Source organism: Schistocerca serialis, chromosome 3, assembly GCF_023864345.2.
Source record: "Schistocerca serialis cubense isolate TAMUIC-IGC-003099 chromosome 3, iqSchSeri2.2, whole genome shotgun sequence".
Taxonomy (NCBI): Eukaryota; Metazoa; Arthropoda; class Insecta; order Orthoptera; family Acrididae; genus Schistocerca; species Schistocerca serialis.
In genome coordinates this window covers 894,104,044-894,127,877 of record NC_064640.1, presented here as the reverse complement: position 1 = coordinate 894,127,877, position 23,834 = coordinate 894,104,044, and the positions used below count along the sequence as shown (strand labels likewise).

General features: G+C 38.1%; 1 protein-coding gene and 1 long non-coding RNA gene across 3 annotated transcripts in view; one reads left to right on the top strand and one right to left on the bottom strand.

Annotated features, from left to right (window-relative positions):
- The window catches only part of LOC126471138 (delta(14)-sterol reductase LBR-like), a 765,587-nt gene that overhangs the window by 452,175 nt on the left and 289,578 nt on the right, over positions 1-23,834 (bottom strand). The window lies entirely within an intron of this gene.
- The window catches only part of LOC126471143 (uncharacterized), a 611,803-nt gene continuing 606,268 nt past the window's right edge, over positions 18,300-23,834 (top strand). For both annotated transcript variants that reach the window (XR_007586296.1, XR_007586297.1), the window contains exon 1: positions 18,300-18,507. This is a non-coding gene — a long non-coding RNA (uncharacterized LOC126471143). The remainder of the gene's footprint in view (positions 18,508-23,834) is intronic.

The window sequence follows — 23,834 nt, the reverse complement described above, 5'->3', positions numbered from 1 at the left end:
CTATGTCTTTACTCACTTTGCTTTGAAACATACAGATGCAAGTACAGGCGCCTCAAGTGGATAGTGGTATGTTGGATGTTGTCTGCACCAAAGTGTCCACCTTGGGAACACACTTCTGCACCATGGAAGTATACAAAGTGGCAAAGACAGGTAGTTTTGTTGCCTTATATTCTTTTTTGACTTCAGCACTGGGGAACCATCTGGTCACTTATTTCCTGAATTTTGCATTCTTTAGCATAAACAGGGCAGCCTTGGCTTCAGACTGGGTGGCTCTCTGAACAGTGATGCACATTGCCAGAGACAATTAGTCCCAGCGTCATGGGCTGCCTTTCCACACTTCCCACAGGAAGCTTCACCTCTACAACTCAATTGTTGTATGGCCAAACTGCTAGCATTTATAGCACTGCATAGGGTTAGGCATGTAAGTCCTAACTGTAAGGCAGAGGGACTCTGCCATAATATGTTCATGCAGCATTGGAGAATTAAAGATGACAATGTGGGGGTCTTCTCAGTTTTTCCATTATTCCTTGATGTTCTTTGCTCCACATCCATTATCCCTTGTGATGTCCATTCTTGTTTCGACTCCACTACATCCATGTCCATGATATCATGGCATGTGACCACACCCTTGCTCGAGTTGAGAGAGGTGTGCATCTCAACAACGATATCATAGCCACCCAACTTGTGTGAATTCTTAAGAAGTTCCACCTGCTTTGACCAGTTAGTTTCACCTGAAAGGGAACCATTGTGCAACTACCTGATGTATTTTAAGTGCCAGCAAATCCTTATAAGCCTTTATGGATACAGAATGGGGACACTTTTTCAAACATCCTTCCTTCCTCTTGATCAACAGAAACATGTTTTGATTTATGATTCCTTGAGCTCTGTTACTAATGTCAAACTTATTCTGATTATTAGGGGCACTACCCTCATTTGTTTGGATTAATGGGTGAGGGTACTCCCAGATGGTGCACCCATCATACTGGGAGGCGAAGAAGAAGATTTTGAGGGTTCCATCTTGGTCCCAGGAGCAGCTACGGAAACAAGTGTCCATCCAGACACAACCCCTTGTACCTGAGTAAGCCATATACAACTGAGGTGTGGCAGGTTCCCCAGAAGTTGACCGCAAATGACTGTTTCATGTCAACAGCCATGCATCTCATCAGCATGCAGCACATCTTGAGATTGAGCATTTTTTTTTTATAAAGATTCTACCATCCTCACAATCTGGGCAGTTCCCAGTTCCCTTTGATACACAATTTCCACTGCCACACTGCACGATGGTCGCTGAAGCATGTCCAGAGCTTACAGTGACGGGGGACTGGTGGTACTCACCACTCCCCAGCTCAGGAAGCCCCATGCCCAGCAAATGAATGTGGAGTTCCTGAGGGAATGGCAAATGAATTACATGTTAACAATACTTCCTCGCACTAGTCTTCATAACAACAATGACATTATGATTGTGATTCAACACCAGGATGTATTAACCATTCCAAGCAACTGGAGGGCAAATTTGCGAAAAAAGTGAATGGAGGTGCTACAAGCAAAATCACACATTACATAGTGCATTTGCATTCCTGTTTCAGTAAATAAGACAACAAACTGTATGGGGTTGAAATTGACTGTATACAGAATGTAGGAATCACATTGACCTTAAATACATATATTTCCACATCAAATGCAGACTTCCTTGGTTAAGAAAATGAAGAATGGTTTGTGGAAAAACAGACAGAAGCTGAATAATACAATTTAGTGCACATGTAACTCTCAAGATGCCACTGAGGTATTTTGAAGACATGAAACATATTCACGCCGATGTAAATCACCTACTCATTCTGGTATGAAGCAGACTGGGTGGTAACACTCATTTCCAAAGAGCAGCTGACCCTGAAGAGAATAAGATAGTGTTTGACAAATTAATGTGGAAACTGCCTCATATCTCTGTAACCGATGAGGAATGCTCATAGCTTTTAAAAATGTGCTGGTATTTAATTATCTTTAAATTTTCATTCATGGCAGCTGTTCAAACACACTGTACCACCAAATGCCTCTTCACTATCATGGGCTAATAATAGAACATTGGTTCGATTAGAAACATCTCAATTCATTACACTCACTCTTCAAACCACCAGAAAGGGGAACTTGAAACTTCACTCAAGTGAATTTGGCAACTGTACATTAACAAACGCTGAAGTTTACCTTAATTCGGAGTTCTACCTGTGTGATAGTTTATAGCGTGATTAGAGTAATAATGTTTACAGCTTGCTGTTCAATGTGTACACAAGGTTTTATCCTGCAAAACAGAATGAAACTGTAAAAACAGGCCCCATTGTTATCCATTAATATCTCATGATAATGTGATTAATTACTCTCCACTCACCAGAATTATACAGTGTCATATATAAATTAATATATGCACTATCATATCTAAAGCATTTCATGACAGCACCTCAAAGTGTGAGCCTTATAATACACATTCAAGGCTTCCTCAATAATGCAAGCAATTTGTATTGCCCTCGCAAATGATGGACGCGTTATCATGACATTCTAGATCGCAAAAACCTGTCAGACATTAAATGCACGAAGACATGTAAAAGTGTGCTATTGTCAACATGTCGATTCCTGCAATGCTGCCAGCAGTCACACCAGAGCCTAACACCAGATACTGTGTGCTTAATGGCTACCACAAGCTTCAGTCTGTTCAGTACAGTATGCCTTTGAATGGAGTGTTTATAATATTCATAGTCACATGTGAATTGCTGATAACATACGTACTGTGGATGAACATTGCCTGAAAATACGATCTTGTGTTAGTAAGGTATTATCACTTGAGCCCTAGTCCCACGTGTGGCTTCTTACGGTTCTTCTTTGTGCAGAACAGCATATTAATTTGTATTCCTTGACTGAGTTGATGCTGGTGTACAGGAAATCAGGTGCAGTAATGGTTGCTTTTTATTTTGCTTTTTGCATTTCTACCTCTTACAGAACTTTTTTTTACTAATTATTAAGAAATTTCAACATCAGTCAACATCCATTATAAATTTGAATGCCAATTTATATTTTGTTATGAATGTGAGATATGCTTTATCATATAATATGAGCTCGAATAGATCCCATATCTTCAACCAATGGGACATCATGACATTGTAAAGGTTTTGTACAAAATATACAGCAGGTGAAACAATTGCAATAAATGAAACTGTGGTACTTTTTATAGGACAATTTTCATTTTTAAAGTACCGGGTGATCAAAAAGTCAGTATAAATTTGAAAACTGAATAAATCACAGAATAATGTAGATGGAGAGGTACAAATTGACACACATGCTTGGAATGACATGGGGTTTTATTAGAACCAAAAAAATACAAAAGTTCAAAAAATGTCCGACAGATAGCACTTCATCTGATCAGAATAGCAATAATTAGCATAACAAAGTAAGACAAAGCAAAGATGATGTTCTTTACTTGAAATTCTCAATGTGTCCACCATCATTCCTCAACAATAGCTGTAGTCGAGTAATAATGTTGTGAACAGCACTGTAAAGCATGTCCAAAGTTAGGGTGATGCATTGGCGTCAGATGTTGTCTTTCAACATCCCTAGAGATGTTGGTCGATCACGATACACTTGCGACTTCAGGTAACCCCAAAGCCAATAATCGCACGGACTGAGGTCTGGGGACCTGGGAGGCCAAGCATGACGAAAGTGGCGGCTGAGCACATGATCATCACGAAACGACACGCGCAAGAGATCTCTCACGCGCCATCTGTCGGACATTTTGTGAACCCCCCCTTTTTTTTTTGTCTAATAAAACCCCATGTCATTCCAAGCATGTGTGTCAATTTTTACCCCTCTATCTACACTATTCCATGGTTTATTAAGTTTTCAAATTTATACTGACTTTTTGATCACCCTGTACATGCCAGGTAAAAGCCATAAAGATGCCGTTAAAGTTTTCAAATTATACAGCAGTACTGAATGTTCTCTATGCATGGTCATTTACATACAATGCACAAATTGTTGTGTCTACAATCTTGGCACAATGTATCTCGCAAAATTTTTTGGAGAGGGCCACACAGTTGTTACATATAATAATTACACATCTGTTCCTCTCATAAAGCAACTACTTGAAAACAAAGCAAATTTGGTAGGGGAACTAAGAAAGAATAGACAGGAACTCCCATCAATTTATAAACAATAGCATAAAAAAAGGGTAAAGAGGTAGTTGAAGAGTCATGTGATGGCACTGCAATTGCAAAATGGAAGGACAGAAAGGAAGTTTTTTTTTTCTTCCATCGAAACACATTACATGTAGCTCCACCAACCAATAACACAGGCCAACGATGGAAAAACTTTTTTTGATGAAAATACCTTATTCTTATGTTTTTAGGGTGGGAAATCCAAATATGATGCTTAAGAAACTGTATCATCCACCATTTCTTCACATTTTACAGTTAAATTTGTTAAATTAAGCGATTTTTTAAAGAATTTAACAGCTTTCATGTAGTTAAAATAATTTAAAAAGGAGGTGTAATGAATGTAGATGACATTGGTAGCACTGCTTAAAAACATTTGCTGGCAAAAAAAGGTCGATTCTACTTTTGTGTTAACAGATGGTGTTTTGTTTACTGACAACTTAACCTCACTTTCCCGTTTCCTGTACATGTGCTCAGTACAATGTCTAACCATGGTTGTAAAAACTCTGTTGACAGTTTTAGCTATATTTGTGGTGAATTTGTGATTAAAAAACACCAAAGAAACATTACAGACTTTGTGAAAAAGGTTTATCTATCATACTTTGGGTCTAAACTTGGTGATCAAGATAAATCTTGTCGCGCCGCATAAGGTATGTTATGTGTGTGTTGAAGATCTGAGAAAATGGTCCAAAAAGGAGAAAAAAAAGCCTTCAGATTTGCTGTTTCTATGATATGGAGGGAGCCAAGAAATCATTCCAATGACTGCTACTTTTGCAGTGTTGATATTACTGGTCATAATTCGAAAAACAAGAAGGTAGTAAGCTTCCCTAACCTTCCATCCGCCATCTGACCAGAACAGCATGGTGTAGATTTGCTGGTTCCGGAACAACCAGATGATTTAAATTCCATTCCAACAGAAGTATTTTCTGATGTAAAATCTGATTTAGATGAACCAGATGATGATGAATTCCATTGTACTACAGAAAGTCTAGAGCCCAAATTGTTTACTCAGACTGAGCTTAACTATGTGGTTAGAGATCTGGGCTTAACGAAAGGAAAAGGTGAATTGCTTGGCCCTAGATGAAAAGAAAAGAACTTATTGGCAGTTGGAATCAGCATGTAGATGTATAGGAAGAGACAGCAGCAATTTTCCAAGTTTGTTCAACAAGAAGGTGATTTAGTGTACTGCTCAGACATTTTCGGTCTGATGAATGAGTTTGGTATTGAATACAAAAAGGAAGACTGGAGGCCGTCTATTGATTCATCCAAAACTAGTGATGGAAAAACGCTACCAAGGCCACTGGAACACCTACATGATGGGGGACTGCTGTGGGTCACTTCACCGAGACGTTCAGCAAGCAACTCACTGTAGAAAAAGCTACACAAGGAGCTTCAAAGAAAAAAGAGAAAGAAAATACAAACCAATTCCAGCTGACTAGTGAAACTTCTGTTAACACATATCGTTGTTTTACGTAGCTTACTGTAAATACAAACCCACACTTATGTTGTAACAAAGCATATCATTAATTTCCCCATTTACCGTATAGCATACGATTTTTGTAATATATAATAAAAAGCATATTGCTAGAAAACTATGGGTGATACAAAAAAACTAAGGCTAGATTTTGATTCAGCTCATAAAAATCTATAGAGGTCAGCTATCAAAGTAAAAAAAGTTAAAAAAAATTTTTGTTGGCCTGTATAATCATCTGCAAATGGAAAACTACAACCAGCAATCATTGCTGAATAAAACAAAGGAAAGCAAAGAGTAGATGTTTCAAATCAAATGCCTACTTACTTCTCACCCCTGCAAGAGCCATTTGATAGTACCAGAAATTTGTCTTCAAATTCCTCTTGAATACCTCCTCAGTGGCAAATGCATCAATATTGTATATAAAACTAAATAGAAACATGATGCAAATAAATAACTTCAGGAAGGAAATTATGCAACATTTACTTGGAATGTCAACTGAGGAGGGGTTGTTGCAAGTTACTAGGAGACAACAAAAATTACCACAATCTCATGGTCCAAAATCAGGCAATGCAAAAAGGCCACACTGCCTGACAGTTACACAAGAACAAGGTAACAGAAATAGAAAAGTGCGAAAGAGATGTCAGAGTGTTACATGAAGATTGTTGAAACTCATGGAAGGTCTGAAGCTTTCAAATGAGTGAAGAAGGTAGCCACATTCTGTGAAACGTGCAAGAAATGACTCTGCTCACCTAGTTATTAGACACACTGAATTCTGTTTACCTATACACTCAATTCTATTCACCTATTCCATCAACTGTACATTGTATATATGTTCATTTCCTTTCTTTTGGTTTATTGTTTACATATTGTTTAAAACTAGCTTTTGTTTCCAATTCTCATCGTGCAGTAACTGACCTGACCTGCAGCAGTTGGCCTCCACAAAGTACTTTAAGCTTACACTGAGATGCCATGTGTCGGCATATGTCCCAGATTCTTTCTGTTTACAAATTAATGACATACAAGGGACAGCTGTTAAACGAGTATAGAGTAAAATAACTTTATTTTATGAGCTTTCTAACTTTTTGTTAACATGAACTGAACTGGCTTGGTGGTGAAACTCCTATCACTATGTGTCTGGCAGTCAACATGTAATTATAATGGAACACATTGTAATGATCCTGGAATGACGTGAGAAGATATGATATCATTTTCAACTTTTGATCATGATTTGATTGTCTAAGTGAAAGTCAGTGACAAATTATTATGCTTACATGATATTTACAAGAATGCTGCAATTAGAAATCTAGAATTGTAAGAACGTCTACCACTAAACCACCTACACACAAAAAGGAAAGATCCTGTTTTTTTTTCTTTTTCCCCCTTTTTTGTGCATTAGATACTCTGAAAGTGCTAATAAGTTGGATGAAAAATAAATGATTTTTTAAAACAATCTCTTGTATTATTATTTCTCTCTATGCTCACTGAGGGCTGTACTGCACCATCACCACTACACCTGTGCATTCCCACGGCGCACGTCCGTCCTATGTGAATGCTCTCTCTCACTTGTGCAGGTTTCTTACCCCTACCCCTACTACACCTCCCCCAGCTAGGGCAATACAAGGTCACACCTAGGATTTATATCACTGTTCATCGTGGCACCATCATGAAGCATAACAGCAGCAGCAGCTTTAATCATGACTATTTCAGATGATGCTGATGGCAGCAAACTGTCCCTGTTGATGGGAGCAGATAGCCACTCTGGAAATGGGTGGTTGATGGGCATTGCTGAGCCAATAGAAATTACTCACATGTAGCGTACGCATAAGTATCAGTATTTTATGCATGATTCTTATGGACTGTCATTTTTTCTACAAATACTGGATGATAATGTAATCCAAATGACAACACCGAGCTCACAGGTCTGCCGACACAATGTGGAAGGATGTCTAAGTATTTTACATGATGATTTGGCGGTGTAGGCACAATGTCAGGGACTAGATGCATATACTCGATCATGTGATGGATGGATGTGCATCACATACAGAGTGGTACGAGATGGCAGCTCAATGTTTGCATCAGCATCATTTTCTAAATATTTTTTCTGTGCTTACACACACACACACACACACACACACACACACACACACACACACACTATACTCATATGCCGTGGTTTTTTCCCCTTGAGCCATAACAGGAATAGTAATGTTCCGTCAGTCAGTAGCAGCTTCTCCACTGGTTGTTTTAACAAGGCACACGAGGCATGTTGTGCCACAGTACTGCCATATTCAGTGATTTGGGGTGCAGTTGGGAACAGAATATTATTTGCTTGGGCTGAGAATTTGGATGGATATTGTGATTCGATCCTATTCCTGAATGCATGCTATCAGATTTGAAAACTTGTCGAGTGGTTTGAGGGATCTATCACAATATGAACACCGACCCAGTTCTTTGAATTTCAGGAAAAAGATTCCAGGAAAGCCCTAAATGGAATCCCGTATTTTGACGATCATGCATATTTATGATCCATTACATAGATGGTCTCCATCTATCCTCTTCCAAAGGATATAACTAATATGACGGGCATCATTAATATCAAAAATTACAGCAACTATTTAATTGTGTAGTCCCTCCTGGCTTGCAAGACAAATTTTAAGATACGTCATTAGTGTACAAGTCAATAGCATATGTATGACGTTCCTGGGCATTATAAAAATGATGGTACTGAATTCCCCATCAAGCACCACGAGATTGCAGAATTTGAGAGGCAGATTTCTCACACATGGATTAATGCATATGGCCTGGAGAACAGCAAGCCTGACAAGCAAGATCATATGCAGAAGAAGAACACTGAGCATAAAGCTGTTTGGCTCCCTCCACTTTTCCCTTTTGCTGATTTGTTGCTTATCTCTAAGGGGATTAAGCAACGTTACTGCTGGAGCAAGATCATGCCCTGCCTTGCTGTAAATAAGGAAGTGAAAGTACATATTTGTTCTAGGTGTCTTAACCTATTTTATTTGCGCGAGATATTAACAGTTGCATGAGATATTAACAGAGCACCAGTGGGATTGCCTTACCCTGAACCCGATAATTGTAGAGATGCCTTCCAAAGAAAAAACCATCCTGTAGTTTAAGAATTTTTCTACGCAAGGAGAAGTACACTTTTGTCTGCAGTAGTGTTATAAGTTGTACATTCAAACATCTCGAGTCATAATTATTTTAAATTGTATAATGGGGAAGATCCTCCGAGATGGTCTCTGAGCTTCAAGCACCTGCAGAGGAAGTTAATGAGCTTTATCATGCCAACATTCCTCTATCAGGCAGGAAACTGAATCATTGTATGAGAAACAGTTAACTTCTGTATTTGTGGGCTACCATTAGCAAATATCAGCAAAAAATCAGTTACTGGTTACAGCCATCTAATCAGTAAATTTTGCAGGGCAGTCCATTAAGTCACGTACCTGTCTCTCTCCTCCCCCCATTCACACACACTATTTGAGTGGCTATTATGCTACTCCATTATTGAGCACTTGATTGGTTTCAGTCTGGGCAGAGATCATGTTAGTGTCCTAGATGAGAGCACATAGAAATATGTATCACATAGAAATATATATCACTTTCCAATGGCCTATTATGAGCTGCGCATCCCAATGACATTAAGTTTCAACTTGTAACAAAGAAAGGGATCCTGTCATATGAACATCTGAATTCAATGAAGGAACTATGAAACCGCAACCTAACATATCTGCATATTCCATTAAACTTACAATAAATGTATTCACAATTGCGAAAATGGACAACCATCATCTGTAGAATGGAATGCCAGCAACAAAAATTTGTCCCAGACCAGGACTCGAACCCGAATTTCCTGCTTATCGTGAACAGTCACCATACCCTTTGGTTATCTGTGCGTGACATATGGTCAGACCCAAACTTGTATATGTCGTCAACCACGTGTTGACAACCTGTATGTGTACATCCATTATGTATATGCCCATACAGGCAAGACATTTTACTTGAAAGTAGCTTGCTCAGTGTTGGCAGATAAATATGATATTGCAATTCATGTGTTATTCTGGTATGATTAATGGCATGGCAGCAATAACGAAACTAACCTAGCAGCTTGAAAATTGCAAAGATATAACAACAAATAAACAAAGCATGCATCATCAGCGTAAAATGACAGTACTCCCGAAATAAAAAAAAATATAACTAAATTGTGGAAAACAACTGACTTACCCCCGTAAATGTGAACTGGGTGTATTGCAGTTTAAACCACCTATACATGTCATGCACTGTAACCCAGGAAAGCAAGAAATCGCTGTACACATCACTACTACGACGGGTTATATTGTATGGTTGAGAGAAATGGGCAAGTACACAGACAATGGATGTGCGCATCTGTGCATTTGAGAGGAAGATTTTAAGGTAAATTTATGGTCTGGTATACAGTACGGAAACTGGAAGATAACAAATACACAATGAAGATCTGTATCAGTTTAAGAAAGCTGATATTGGGAGAGTGAGTGCAAGAAGGAGATGCAGCAGGCAGGAAGTGTTATCCAAACAAGGGGTACTCTTCTCCTTCACAAAGTATAAACCACAGCCAACTGGTAGATGTCCAAGAGGTTGTCCGTGAATGAAGTGGAGAGACAGAACTTTAATGACCCTGGCAGAATCAGAGAAAATTGACAGCATTGCGGATGTCCAAGATAGAAGTAAATGGACAAACAAATATTCTAATTAGTCATAATTCATAGACTGGATGTGTTGATCATTTCATTATGTTTAATGGTCATGTATTTGTATATTTTTATCTTCTGACATGGACCTAAATGGCCTGTTATGTGCCCCAAATGATGGCAATGATGAAATTATGCATAAGCAAGACTTGGAGGTCAGGTACAATGAAACATAGTTTACAGACAATCATGTATTCACTTAATGTGAATTCATATAGTTTGCTACACAAAAAAGAACAAATACGCTCATAACTGTGCACCCACATTGACGCTGATGTATAGCTACCAAGCTTCAGACGACGTTGTCAGTAATCACCCACCCCGTCACGCTATATTTTAGACATTTTCCATTCCTAAACAAAGAAGATCTATTTAATCGATCATATACTTATTTTTATTTTCATACTAAAATTAACTTTTCAGTGAAGAAAAGTTCTTCAGCCTCAGTGCTACTCACACTTCCAATGAATGTGATCGGGTTCTGCAGTTGATGATCCCCCTGCTCCATCCCCACTTTACTACTTTCTGCTGCCTCCAACATACATTCATTTCTGACTCTATTGTAGGCAAATTAGACTAAATTCATTTCTGACTCTATTGTAGGCAAATTAGACTTTTGCTGATCTATAAAAAAAGCACAAGCTGAATATAAAATCAACATCAGGCATCCCAAATGAGAGTTAAATTAGTGTGCAATGGTTTCTGGCTTTTGCTAAACTTTTGAGGGCTGAAAATCCACGGAATTTTTGGACATTTTTCAATTTTTCACATATAACTAAAAAATTACACATGCCACAGAAAATTTCTAAGACACCAACGTGAAAGAGCCTTAAAAGTTAAAATCAGTTCAGCCATTTAGCCACAGTCGATCGAAAAAGACTGGAATATTCCTAAGCACGAAACTCGAAAACGGTTACTCCAAATGAACAATGTCATGCACGAACGTTGTAGAGCACCATATTCTGCGCAAAAAGAGCTCCTACATTTTATAATTCACTCACTGCTTTGCATAAATACAAGTAAAAATTTGAAAGCTTTCATAGCTCTAAATTCCTGCTACGACTTTTTGTGAAGTCAAATTACTTTTGAACTCTGAATCACCTACATTCATCCAAATATTCAAATTTAAGGGAAATTTAGTTGGGTATCTACCTAGCTAGGTAGTTAACTTTATGTATTAATATTAATTAATTACCACGCCAGACCAAGATGGTGATAAATGGATTTAGAAAATATTTTTAGGTATTATTAATGCACAAATACTTAAATTATTAGGTTTACAACTTTGCTTCCGCCGTTTTGCAATAGACAGCAATAGTAGAAAGTAGTGGTGCAAGTCGTCCATCGTAAGTGTCATGCAGCAAGCTTAGGCATTTGAGAACATAACACCATCAAAATATCAGTCGATTCTTGATTGCATCTAAAGTTATTCTCGACTGAATACATCAACTTATGAGCCCAATTCTCGTCTCTTGCGGGAGGTTTTAATTTTCTGCTTTGATATGAAGAAATCTGCGGTTGAGACTCATAAAAAGCTGGGTAAGACTTATGATGAGATGCCTGTTAGTGCCAGAACTTCGCAGAAAATGGTTTCCATGCCTCAAGAATGGTGATTTTGACATTTAAGACCAGCATGGTTGTGAAAGAGAGAAAGCTTTCGATGCTACTGCAACCGATGGGAACAATCACAGGAGATCGTTATCGAAAACAATTGATGTGTTTGAGCCGAGCACTGAAAGACAAACGGCCACACTACAGCGATTGACAGGAAAAAATGATTTTGCAGCATGACAATGCGCAACCCCACGTCGAAAATCACGTCAATACATACTTGGAAATGTTGAAATGGGAAGTTCTACCCCACCCACTGCATTCTCCAGATATTCCTCCTTCTGACTGCTACCTTTCTCGATCTATGACACAGGACCTAGCTGAGTAGCACTTGCGGTCACATGAACAAGTGCAAAACTGGATTGATTCATGGATCCCCTTAAAAGATGCCCAGTTTATACACTGCGGGATTCGTATGCTGCCCTAAAAATAGGAGAAGGCAGTGGCCAACGATGGCCAGTACTTAGAATCATAAATTTTTGGTAAGTTTTTCACAATAAAGTCTCAAACTTCGAGAAAAAAATGGCGGAAGCAAAGTTGTAGACCTAGTACAATATAAAATTGATGAGACATTTCTACAAATGTTGTTTAAGCAGTTATTGTTTTCTATTTCCATACATTTAGAACATTTAGAATTTATTTCTTTCATATTTTTCTGTGCTTCAGGGTAGACAATCCTGGGGAGGAAAAGTCACTGATGCCAATACTATAGTCAGTTTGTCTCAAATCAAGGGAGGTGTCCTCTTTTGTCAGAGTATTAAGGAATGTAAGTCTCTGCAATCATTGAATACAGCTGAGCACTTTATAGACACTTCCCTCAGGAACAAGCTGCTTGGCATCCCTTCTTGCACGTGCACGATATTTTGTTGAGCAGTTCCTGGGGTGCTGCTGGTTGCAATGGGTATCAGACCGTTTTTGGCGGTCTTCCATTCCTATGTCAGTAGATCCAGATGATTGCTCTTATGGACCTGCATCAGTAAGTACACCCTGATGGAGTGCTGACAAGCAACAGCTTGAGTCGTAGGCAAAAATGCCAAACTGAAGTTGTTATTTTCCAATAAAGCTCTCTAAAACAGTTGCAGACAAATTTCATTCAAAGGTTTGGAGCTGCAACCCGTATACAAACACACAATGAGCTTCAATCCTATCTTAGTGACTATCAAGAATGGCGTTGGGATCCACGATGTCTGAAGCAACGTGTGGAGGTTTGAGTGTCTTTCTTTCTTTTTTTAATCTGTTTATAAATTTCATTTTGCCCTTTCAGAAAAGTGTAGAAGTGATGTCACAGCCACTGAAGGCATGAAAAATAACACGTTTTTTCACTTCTTCAGAGCACACAGAAATGTTATGGGCGTAAATGAATGTCTTGGTTTCCTTTTCCAGGTTTCATGAGAAAGATATTGGCGATGCATTCTTACTGCTCACTACTATCAGCTTTCTGATCAGCCTGTCAGCAGGACCAACAAATCAGTATCTTCCCTGACAGTAAAGACATTGCCTCCCTGTCTGCACTTTTCTATGGCTGTGTCAACAATCAAGGGGTCCATGTCCTCAATGGTCTGTTTGACCTTGCGTAGCTGATGACAATGTCTCATCAAATAAAACAGGAGCAAGTGGCATAGCACAGGCTCTTCGGGCATGTTCAGCAGATTTTATGCTCTTCTCAGATCACTCCTTAGGATATCTACCAAACACTATGGTGCAATTGGACCCCAATTGTTTTTTGATGCAGTTCTAGGATGGAGGAAAACCCATCAGTACTCCACACAACTCTGTGTAAGAGGAACACACCGTCAAGGACTAAGTCTATATTGTGTAAATTTAAGACTGACTGGACTGAACAATTTAAAAAGGTCTGATTTTATTTTCTAGTGCATTATTCCATTGTCACAAAAAAAGTTAATGGGTATGAGACTAACTCAAAGGCAAAGCCTGACGTGAGCTGTTCTGGTGACTTCATATAGAAAGGGATTCAACAGTGTTGCATAGGGAAAGTAAATCTGACAACCACAAAGGCTGCACCAGCTTTGGGACAAGCGAGCTGTGGCATTGGTGGGATGGTGCAGGATGGCACATAATTTTGCTGGGAGTCCATCACTTGTTCTTGGATGGCAGGCAAAGATGTGAAAGGGTTACGATATACTCTGTGCACAATATGGCAATCCCCCCGTATGGTGCTCAGACGTGGTTGACAAACTTTGACAATAAGTATCCCATCCTTCACATTCCCATGCAGCCCCCAATGGGTCACTGTCACATCTAAATGCCCCACAAATTGGGATATTCTATAATTCAACCCTGGGGTCAAATGAAGATCCACAATGAGGCTCTTTTCAAACTCTTTCTGGTGCTGATAAAGCAGTCACACAGGAGTCCACAAATTTTCCGTGTCATTCACAGTGGTCAGTCAATATCTGACACTATTTGTGTCCCTTATCCTTTATACACCCTGCAAGGCCTGGTAACAACACTAAAAATGAACAATACTAATGTTCTCTGGTGGCCATTCTGTAGCAAGAATCACAACTCTAATCATTCACACACCCGGCAATGGCACATATGTACATGAAGTTACAATAACATCCAACCATGTCTTCTGGTTGCTTCACTTTTTTGTCACTGAGTGTATTATAGATTGGTTCCTCATAAATAGTCTTTCATTTAACGTAGAACGAACACAGGTAATTCAGTTCTCAAATCTTTAACATATTGCAGCGTGTCAGCAACTGTGAAATGTACAGCAAATAAACAATTTTTTTTTTTTTTTTTTTTTTTCAGCCTTCAGTTGCAAGGTAATTTTAATCGTTTACCTAGGTTTCGATTACAGTAATGGAATCTTCTTCAGAACCTATGAATTAAACCACATACGGACATATATTACTCACTAAAATGCATTATCTGTCTAATGATTGAATATTAAAGAAATTGTGATACTTACAAAAAATTAAATTATTTTGTGAGCCGAACACTGGCCATGTCACAGAGTAAAAATTAAAACATTAAAGACGCATAATCATAAAATTATGTCAGTCAAAATTAAAACCATTAAGGCGAATGTAGACGGAGCTACGCCGGCCAAAAATCAGGACGACACGTAAGCGGCTCGAAAACTAGGCGTTGTGAGCAGTTACGCGACGAGGCTCGGCCGCGGCCAAGCGCATGCGCAAGCGCAAGCGCAGGGGCGAGAGACAAACTGTCTCACAATTACTTAGAGCAAATATACATATAAACAAAATGTGACTAAAGCCGTCTTACAATTGGACAAACCTATCTATTGGTACAGCAACATTAAACAATTTACCTGAGAACAAACTACAAAGCCAAGGTATAATTTTTTTTTTTTTTATTTTTATTTATTTATTTTTTTTTCAATATTATAGTAAGAGGGCGTAGCCTCGCTACAGTAACTAAAAATTAGTGTCAAAACCATGCGTGCTAAGCCTAAAATGTCTTTAACATAAAAACGCCTTAGCAACTATGTGCCATTACCAGGCATATAACGAAATACAAAGACACACATGTACAATCGCATATATAATACAGGGACAAAACAGATAGGGAAACAGCATCGGCCATTCGAGGTGGACTGTTGGTTAACTCCACTGGAGTAAAGGTTGAAATCCTTCGAAATAACTTCTATTTTTTAATTGCAGCTGATCATTAAGTAAGTTGTCTCTATCAATACTAAGATGTTTAAAAATTTGCAATTCTTCGAGGGTGTCTAGCCTACATCCCTTTACTTCATTATGCAACAGCTCTGCGTCTTTTAGAGGCTTGGGAGCATGCGCCTTTTGGACCAGATGTTCAGCAAATGTAGAGCCTCGAGTTCCATCATCGCTTTTTGTCGGCAGATGCTCTTTAAACCTAACAGACAGGGCCCTTCCTGTCTGGCCAATGTAATAAGAAGGACATTCAGCACACGTGATTTTATACACACGTGACAGCGATGATTTATCATTACCTTTATCCAGGGAATGAACTAAGTTCTTTTTGAGGTTGTTGGTGGTAGAGTATGAAACTTTACACCCTAGGTTTTTTAATAAACGACCTACCTTATAGGATATGTTACCTATAAAGGGAACTGATATGTATTTCGTTGCCTGGTGTTGATTGTGAGTGTCTGAACTGGAAAGGGTGGTAGTCTTCTTTCGTGTTTTTTTATTGAACAACTGTCTCACTATACTAGGATTATATCCATTATTCTGAGCGATGTTTTCGAGGACTTGCCAATCGAGGTGGACCCCACACCCGTGATCCAAAAAGAGATAAGGTCGGCTCTTAGCAGTACAAAAAAGTTAATCGGCGAGTTTTATAAAAAATGCCTTATAAACATGAATCCGAAACCACCTATTTTGAGAAGCCAGTTTAAGGTTCATAAAAATTCCCATCCTATCCGTCCGATCGTTGACAGTACCAAAAGTGCATACCACAAACTAGCTAGGTTCCTACATCGTAAATTGAAAGAGAATTTTGTGTTTGAAAAAAATTTCTCTGTCAAAAATTCGGTAGACGTGGCCAACAAACTTAAAACTTTAGCCTGTTCTGACATCACAAAACTCGTATCATTTGATATTAAAAATTTATACACTAATGTACCCGTTGAACAGACGATGGACATTATAGAAACCAATTTGCGACACTATAAAAAATTATCGGCCCCTGAGATCGATGAACTAATGGTTCTGTTGCGCACCACCCTCAAGTACAATTATTTCTCTTTCAATAATAAAATATATTCGCAACCCTGTGGTCTAGCGATGGGCAGCCCGTTAGCTGGTATCATGTCAGATATTTTTATAAACTCTATGGAGCAGATGTTTTTTCGGAATTATCCAGATTTGGCAAATAATTTAATATTCTATGCGAGATATGTAGATGACTTGCTGTTTGTGTTTCAAGGTTCCCATGAAGAGCTAGAACTGTTATTTACCACTTTCAATAACCTACATGAAAAAATCAGTTTCACGCAAGAAAATCAGACAGCTGATAGGACCTTAAACTATCTCGATCTGACTCTATCCATTATTGGCAACAAAATAGAGTTCAAAATTTTTCGGAAAGCAACCTATTCCGACATCATCATCCCAGCTGATTCCACCCATCCTCAGGCCCAAAAAATGGCCTTTTTTCACTCGAGTATCCATCGAGCTCTTTCCATTCCACTTTCGCCAGTCAACTTACAGAACGAATTAAAAGTCCTCGAAAACATCGCTCAGAATAATGGATATAATCCTAGTATAGTGAGACAGTTGTTCAATAAAAAAAACACGAAAGAAGACTACCACCCTTTCCAGTTCAGACACTCACAATCAACACCAGGCAACGAAATACATATCAGTTCCCTTTATAGGTAACATATCCTATAAGGTAGGTCGTTTATTAAAAAACCTAGGGTGTAAAGTTTCATACTCTACCACCAACAACCTCAAAAAGAACTTAGTTCATTCCCTGGATAAAGGTAATGATAAATCATCGCTGTCACGTGTGTATAAAATCACGTGTGCTGAATGTCCTTCTTATTACATTGGCCAGACAGGAAGGGCCCTGTCTGTTAGGTTTAAAGAGCATCTGCCGACAAAAAGCGGTGATGGAACTCGAGGCTCTACATTTGCTGAACATCTGGTCCAAAAGGCGCATGCTCCCAAGCCTCTAAAAGACGCAGAGCTGTTGCATAATGAAGTAAAGGGATGTAGGCTAGACACCCTCGAAGAATTGCAAATTTTTAAACATCTTAGTATTGATAGAGACAACTTACTTAATGATCAGCTGCAATTAAAAAATAGAAGTTATTTCGAAGGATTTCAACCTTTACTCCAGTGGAGTTAACCAACAGTCCGCCTCGAATGGCCGATGCTGTTTCCCTATCTGTTTTGTCCCTGTATTATATATGCGATGTACATGTGTGTCTTTGTATTTCGTTATATGCCTGGTAATGGCACATAGTTGCTAAGGCGTTTTTATGTTAAAGACATTTTAGGCTTAGCACACATGGTTTTGACACTAATTTTTAGTTACTGTAGCGAGGCTACGCCCTCTTACTATAATATTGAAAAAAAAAAAAATAAAAAAAAATAAAATAAAAATAAAAAAAAATTTATACCTTGGCTTTGTAGTTTGTTCTCAGGTAAATTGTTTAATGTTGCTGTACCAATAGATAGGTTTGTCCAATTGTAAGACGGCTTTAGTCACATTTTGTTTATATGTATATTTGCTCTAAGTAATTGTGAGACAGTTTGTCTCTCGCCCCTGCGCTTGCGCTTGCGCATGCGCTTGGCCGCGGCCGAGCCTCGTCGCGTAACTGCTCACAACGCCTAGTTTTCGAGCCGCTTACGTGTCGTCCTGATTTTTGGCCGGCGTAGCTCCGTCTACATTCGCCTTAATGGTTTTAATTTTGACTGACATAATTTTATGATTATGCGTCTTTAATGTTTTAATTTTTACTCTGTGACATGGCCAGTGTTTGGCTCACAAAATAATTTAATTTTTTGTAAGTATCACAATTTCTTTAATATTCAATCATTAGACAGATAATGCATTTTAGTGAGTAATATATGTCCGTATGTGGTTTAATTCATAGGTTCTGAAGAAGATTCCATTACTGGAATCGAAACCTAGGTAAACGATTAAAATTACCTTGCAACTGAAGGCTGGAAAAAAAAAAAAAAAAAAAAAAAAAAAAAAAAAAAAAAAAAAAAAAAAAAAAATTGTTTATTTGCTGTAATTCAGTTCTGTACAAAGTAAGATATAACTTCATCCATAACAACAAAATGCAGGGGAACTGTACTAAATAAAAATGATTGTTCAAAATTCCTGGGTTTGCATACAAATCGGAACTTAATTTGGAAATCATATGCTGAAGATCTTCTCAGATGCTTCAGTACAGCAACATCTTGACTGATTTTGGTGACGAAAACCACAAAAAATTAGCCTACTTTGCATACGTTCATTTGCTGATGTTATATGCAATAGTTTTCTGAGCCAATTCCACACATAGGCAGAAAGTATTCATACCAAAGAAATGAGTTGTAAGTATGTTCGTTTCGATAATTAAGCATACTAACAACCACTTCACAATACATTCCCTCTCTTATAAAGTTTATTGTGAAAAATTGGTCATTATCTGAAAATGATAATAGAATTTTTAAGTATGACTCTAAGAACAAAACTAGCTTCCACTACCCAGAACCTAATATGTAACTATGCAAATATCTGACCGCCTCCCTTGTTAAGAACAAGTGCTGATATATATGAAAGTTTTAAGAACAACCTGAAGTCATTTCTATTTGACAACTCCTCCTACTCCATAGATAAATTTCTGAGTAGACAGTATGTAAGTGGTTGGCCTACACTTGACAAATTTTGTTGCAGATTAGAGTTAAACTAAAACCTAGTTACGTAAATGACCAGTTATCATGGGGAAAGTGCATTTCATTTGTGAACCTAATGACATGTTGCACATCATGCTGAGATGTCTGGAATATGGGGCATAGAACATGAAAGAAAAGTGGCTACTCCAGTAGCAGTGTGCTTCTGACATGCACATGGGTTTCTTATATGTTAGATAAACTCTTCCAAGAGTGCAATGCTCAATTATGTGCTTTATCCAAAGAGAGGAGTATATCCATAACATTGATAACAGAGACCATTTGTCCTTGCATATCAGGAAGAGGAAATGTTAAAATGTCTCAAAATTAGTCTCACTTTTGAACTGTAGTAAAACCAGGAGTTCACAGTAGCGAATTTTTAATTTCTCATTGAGATATAAATCACAAGGATAGGCTATGCACTAATGGTGAAGGTGTATTCATTTCATCAAGAACACAATCATGTCTAGTGAGGCTATTACCAATCACAAATAACTACATCTTACAAATTAAAGTCCCCTGCCATGTTTTTCTGTCTGTATGTGAAGGCTAATCTCAGGAACTACTGTAGAGATTTGATACATTTTTCACTAATAAGGGACACTGATTTATGAGGAAGGTTTGGGTATATGATTTATAAATATTTCACGCAAATTGGCTGAACTATGTCAATGTTCGTTAATTAACTCTTGTCTCCTGAGATGTTTCTTGTCATGTGCTGTTTAAATGATGTAAGTTACACTACAATTTAGAGTTAATATACAGGTAACTCATATTGTTCTCTGAATTTTAATCGTAACTCAATGCAATGGCCTGTAGACAACATTACTGCTATGGTAGACAAGTCACCTGGCCATTAGGGATCAGAATTGAAGAAAGTATGAGTCAAATGTTGAGGGTTGCACACCTTACAAATCAGGTGCCACTGTTACATTACTGCCAGATTGGCTTCTTCCTACCCAATGCAGTTGTACTAGTATGATGAATCTGAGAATGGTGGCACTGCAATCATTTTCTACTAATTGACTCGTTCTCTCTTTCTAATGAGTGAAGGGATGCAAGACAAGTTACAACTTACTATGAAAGTGGAGTGCACAATCTTGCTGTTGTAATGTAGCACTGATGGGGCGAAATAAATGATTGTCGGTATCAGATGGCCTGTAATAAAGCTGTGTTTTGTCAGGCTGTGGAGAGTGCATGACGATAATCAAGTGATTGAATGTACACAATTGCAGATGTGTTCCATTACAGGAAGAGTGACATCCACAGAAAGTTTGATGTTGCAGTCTTCCCTTCACATGAAAAACATACAAAGTTCATCCAATGCAAATGTTATGGTTGTATTCTTGTTTACTCTACCTCCACCATGAGAAACAAATATGCTCTGTGAAACAAATACAGTTACTTACATGTTGCAAATAGCATTTGAATAGTTCTTTTACCACAATTATGTGGAACGAGTCATTTACATGCTATGTATACATGATTAGTGTCAACATTAATGAACACATTATTATAGTCCTATTCGTGCAATTACACTTAAAAACCAGGGTTTTTTCCCTCCTGGCTTCCAGTTTCAAAGTAGAAATTCGCCAGTGGAATAAAAGGAGTTATCCAGGAAATATGATTTTACATTAGACTTACAACTTTCTTTGCTACCTGTCAGACGTTTTATGTTATTGGACAACTGCTACATACTGAACTCCATTCAGAGCCACTGGCAGCTTTAATAATGGATAAAGGTCATTTCCCTCTAGTTTGGTAGGTATGAACATCACTGTTCTTCTCCAATTGTGATGGGATATTTATGAGGAATTTGATTAGCAAATATATGTATTGTGACAGTGCAGTTAAAATGCCTAAATCCTTGAATATGTACCTACATGACGTCCATGGGCAAACACCACATATTATTCTTATTGCTCACTTTTGTGTAGTAAATACTTTCTTTGTAAGTTATGAGTTTACCCCAGAAAATTATTCCATAGGACACTACTGAGTGTGCATATGCAAAATATGTCAGGAGGTTGATTTCATTTATTACCAAGATTAGCAATTGTACGAAGAACAAAAGTAGCTGAACTTCATGTCTGAGAAGCTGAATAATATGCTTCTCCCACTTCAAGTTTTCATCAATATGTACACCAAAAAAATTGGAGCATTTTGCCCTATTTACTGACTACTGTTCACGTGCTACATTAATTGTTGGTATGACTGTTTGTTGTACAGAATAGAATGTAGTGTTTTTTTTTTTTTTTTTAACAATTAGGGAGAGTCCATGTTCTGAGAACCACTTTATAATTCTTTGGAAAATATCATTTACTGTTTCTTGTGTTGCTTAGCCTCTAGTGCGATTTATTATAACACTGGTATCATCAAGGTACAATGTAACGTCACTGTTATCTCCCTGCCACCAAAACCACATTACTTGTGTATTCTTTTAGTCATGGTATCTTGCATTTCTGGACTAACAGTGTTTTGTGCAGCTTATAATTCGTTTCTGCAACTTTTCCAAAGACTGCTGTGAATTTAGCATGATAAATAATCAGCATTTCGACAATAAACTTCATCCTTGTGCCCTGTTTTCTTGTACTGTTTTCACACACTATGTAATGTGTTGCAAGTGTATGTATAAAATAAATTTACAGCAATCTTTTTTTTTATATAAATAAAAATACATATACATGTATTCTCTCCTCCTCCTCTCTCTTCCCCCCCCCCCCCCCCTCCCTCCCTCCACAAGTTATACCCTGGATAAATCACGTTAAAGGATTTAGAAAAGGGTCATATAAGTCCATCAGAACCTGTCAACAGAAACTCACATAGACAAAATATTAGCAAATGGGAAAGTCACCACCTGACCTGGGAGACGGTGGAATAAGGAATGTAGTCTACTCCAGCAGCCTTGCTTCAATCTACCTCTCTATTGCTTTGTAAAACTCTTTTTGCAGTATTGTACCTCCCACCTGATCCTCACCTTTGTCCTGTTTTACACACACACACACACACACACACACACACACACACACACACACACACACACACACACACACACACACGCACACACACAGCGTACTTTTCTCCCTTTTCTATGCTGATAGAGAAATCACTTGTACTTGACAAGACTCAAACACCGAGTTTATGGTTATAAATGTGCAGTGCCAGAGACTCATCAGAAGCGAGTATATATCAAACAGTGTAACCAAATGATTTTATAGAACTCCAGCCTCAAAAGCTGCAGTGGTGGAATATTTCAGGATTGTCCATTTCGTTCAACTGACCTTCCATGTCATTTACTGTCTCTGATACAACTAAAATGTCAACAGCAAACCTTGAAGTGTTTCTTTTCCTTGAACTTTAATTACTTTCTCCAATTTTCTCCTTTATTTCCTTTACTACTTGTTCAATGCACAAACTGAATAACATGGAGTTAGGCTACAATCTTGTCTCCCTCCTTTCTCAACTACTACCTTCCTTTTATGTCTATCAATGTCTATGAGTATAACTGCTCTCTAGTTTCTGTACAAATACCTTTTCTTGTGCCTTTGTCCCACATCAGTGTAGGGTCGGCATGGTTATTAGTGTGTGTGGCATGGTTAGTTTACGGTGGCTGGATGCCCTTCCTGTCATCACCCCTTTATCACCTGAGACAGAATGTTTGTACTGCAACTATCTGCTTGTAGTGTTTTTCATGTGAAACAGAGCAAAAATTTTCTGAATGTTTGCCAATGTAGTAACTAAGGTGGGAATTGTGTACTAGCCCAGTACCGGGGTAGCACACCTAAATGTCGTGAAAGCATCGCTTTAAAAGACGCACGGCTATCCAGGCAGGTAGTCCAGTTTCTGTACACAATGTAGATAATCCTTCAATCTCTGCATTTAATGACTTCTACCTTCAGTATTTCAAAGGGTGTTTTCTAGTCAAAACTGTCGAACTCTTTCACTAGATCTCTATGTGCTATACACTTATGCTTGCCTTTCTTCTACCTTTCCTCTAAGGTAAGTGAGAGTCAGTATTGCCACTCTTGTTTCTACATTCCTCCCAAATCCAACCTTATCTTTCCCAAAGTCAGCTTCTCCAAGTCTTTCAATTATTTTTTAAATAAATCATGTCAGTATTTTGCAAAACAAGACTTATTAAAATGATGGTTTGGTAATATTTACACTTGTCAGAACTTGTTCTTTTTGGAACTGGAAACACTACATTCTTCTTGAAGTCTGAAGGTCTTTCACATATTTCATTTACCTTCCATACCAGGAGGAATAGGGAATGAGGTTTACTCGAGGAGCCTTGTTTCAACTTATGTCTTTATTGCTTTCTCAAATTCTTTTCTCACCGTTGTACCTCCCATCTGATCCTCATCTATGTTCTCTTCCTTTTTTCATAACTTGTCTTCAATACGTCTTTTTCTTTTTACATAGTTCTATATTTTCCTTCCAGCTTTCAGCC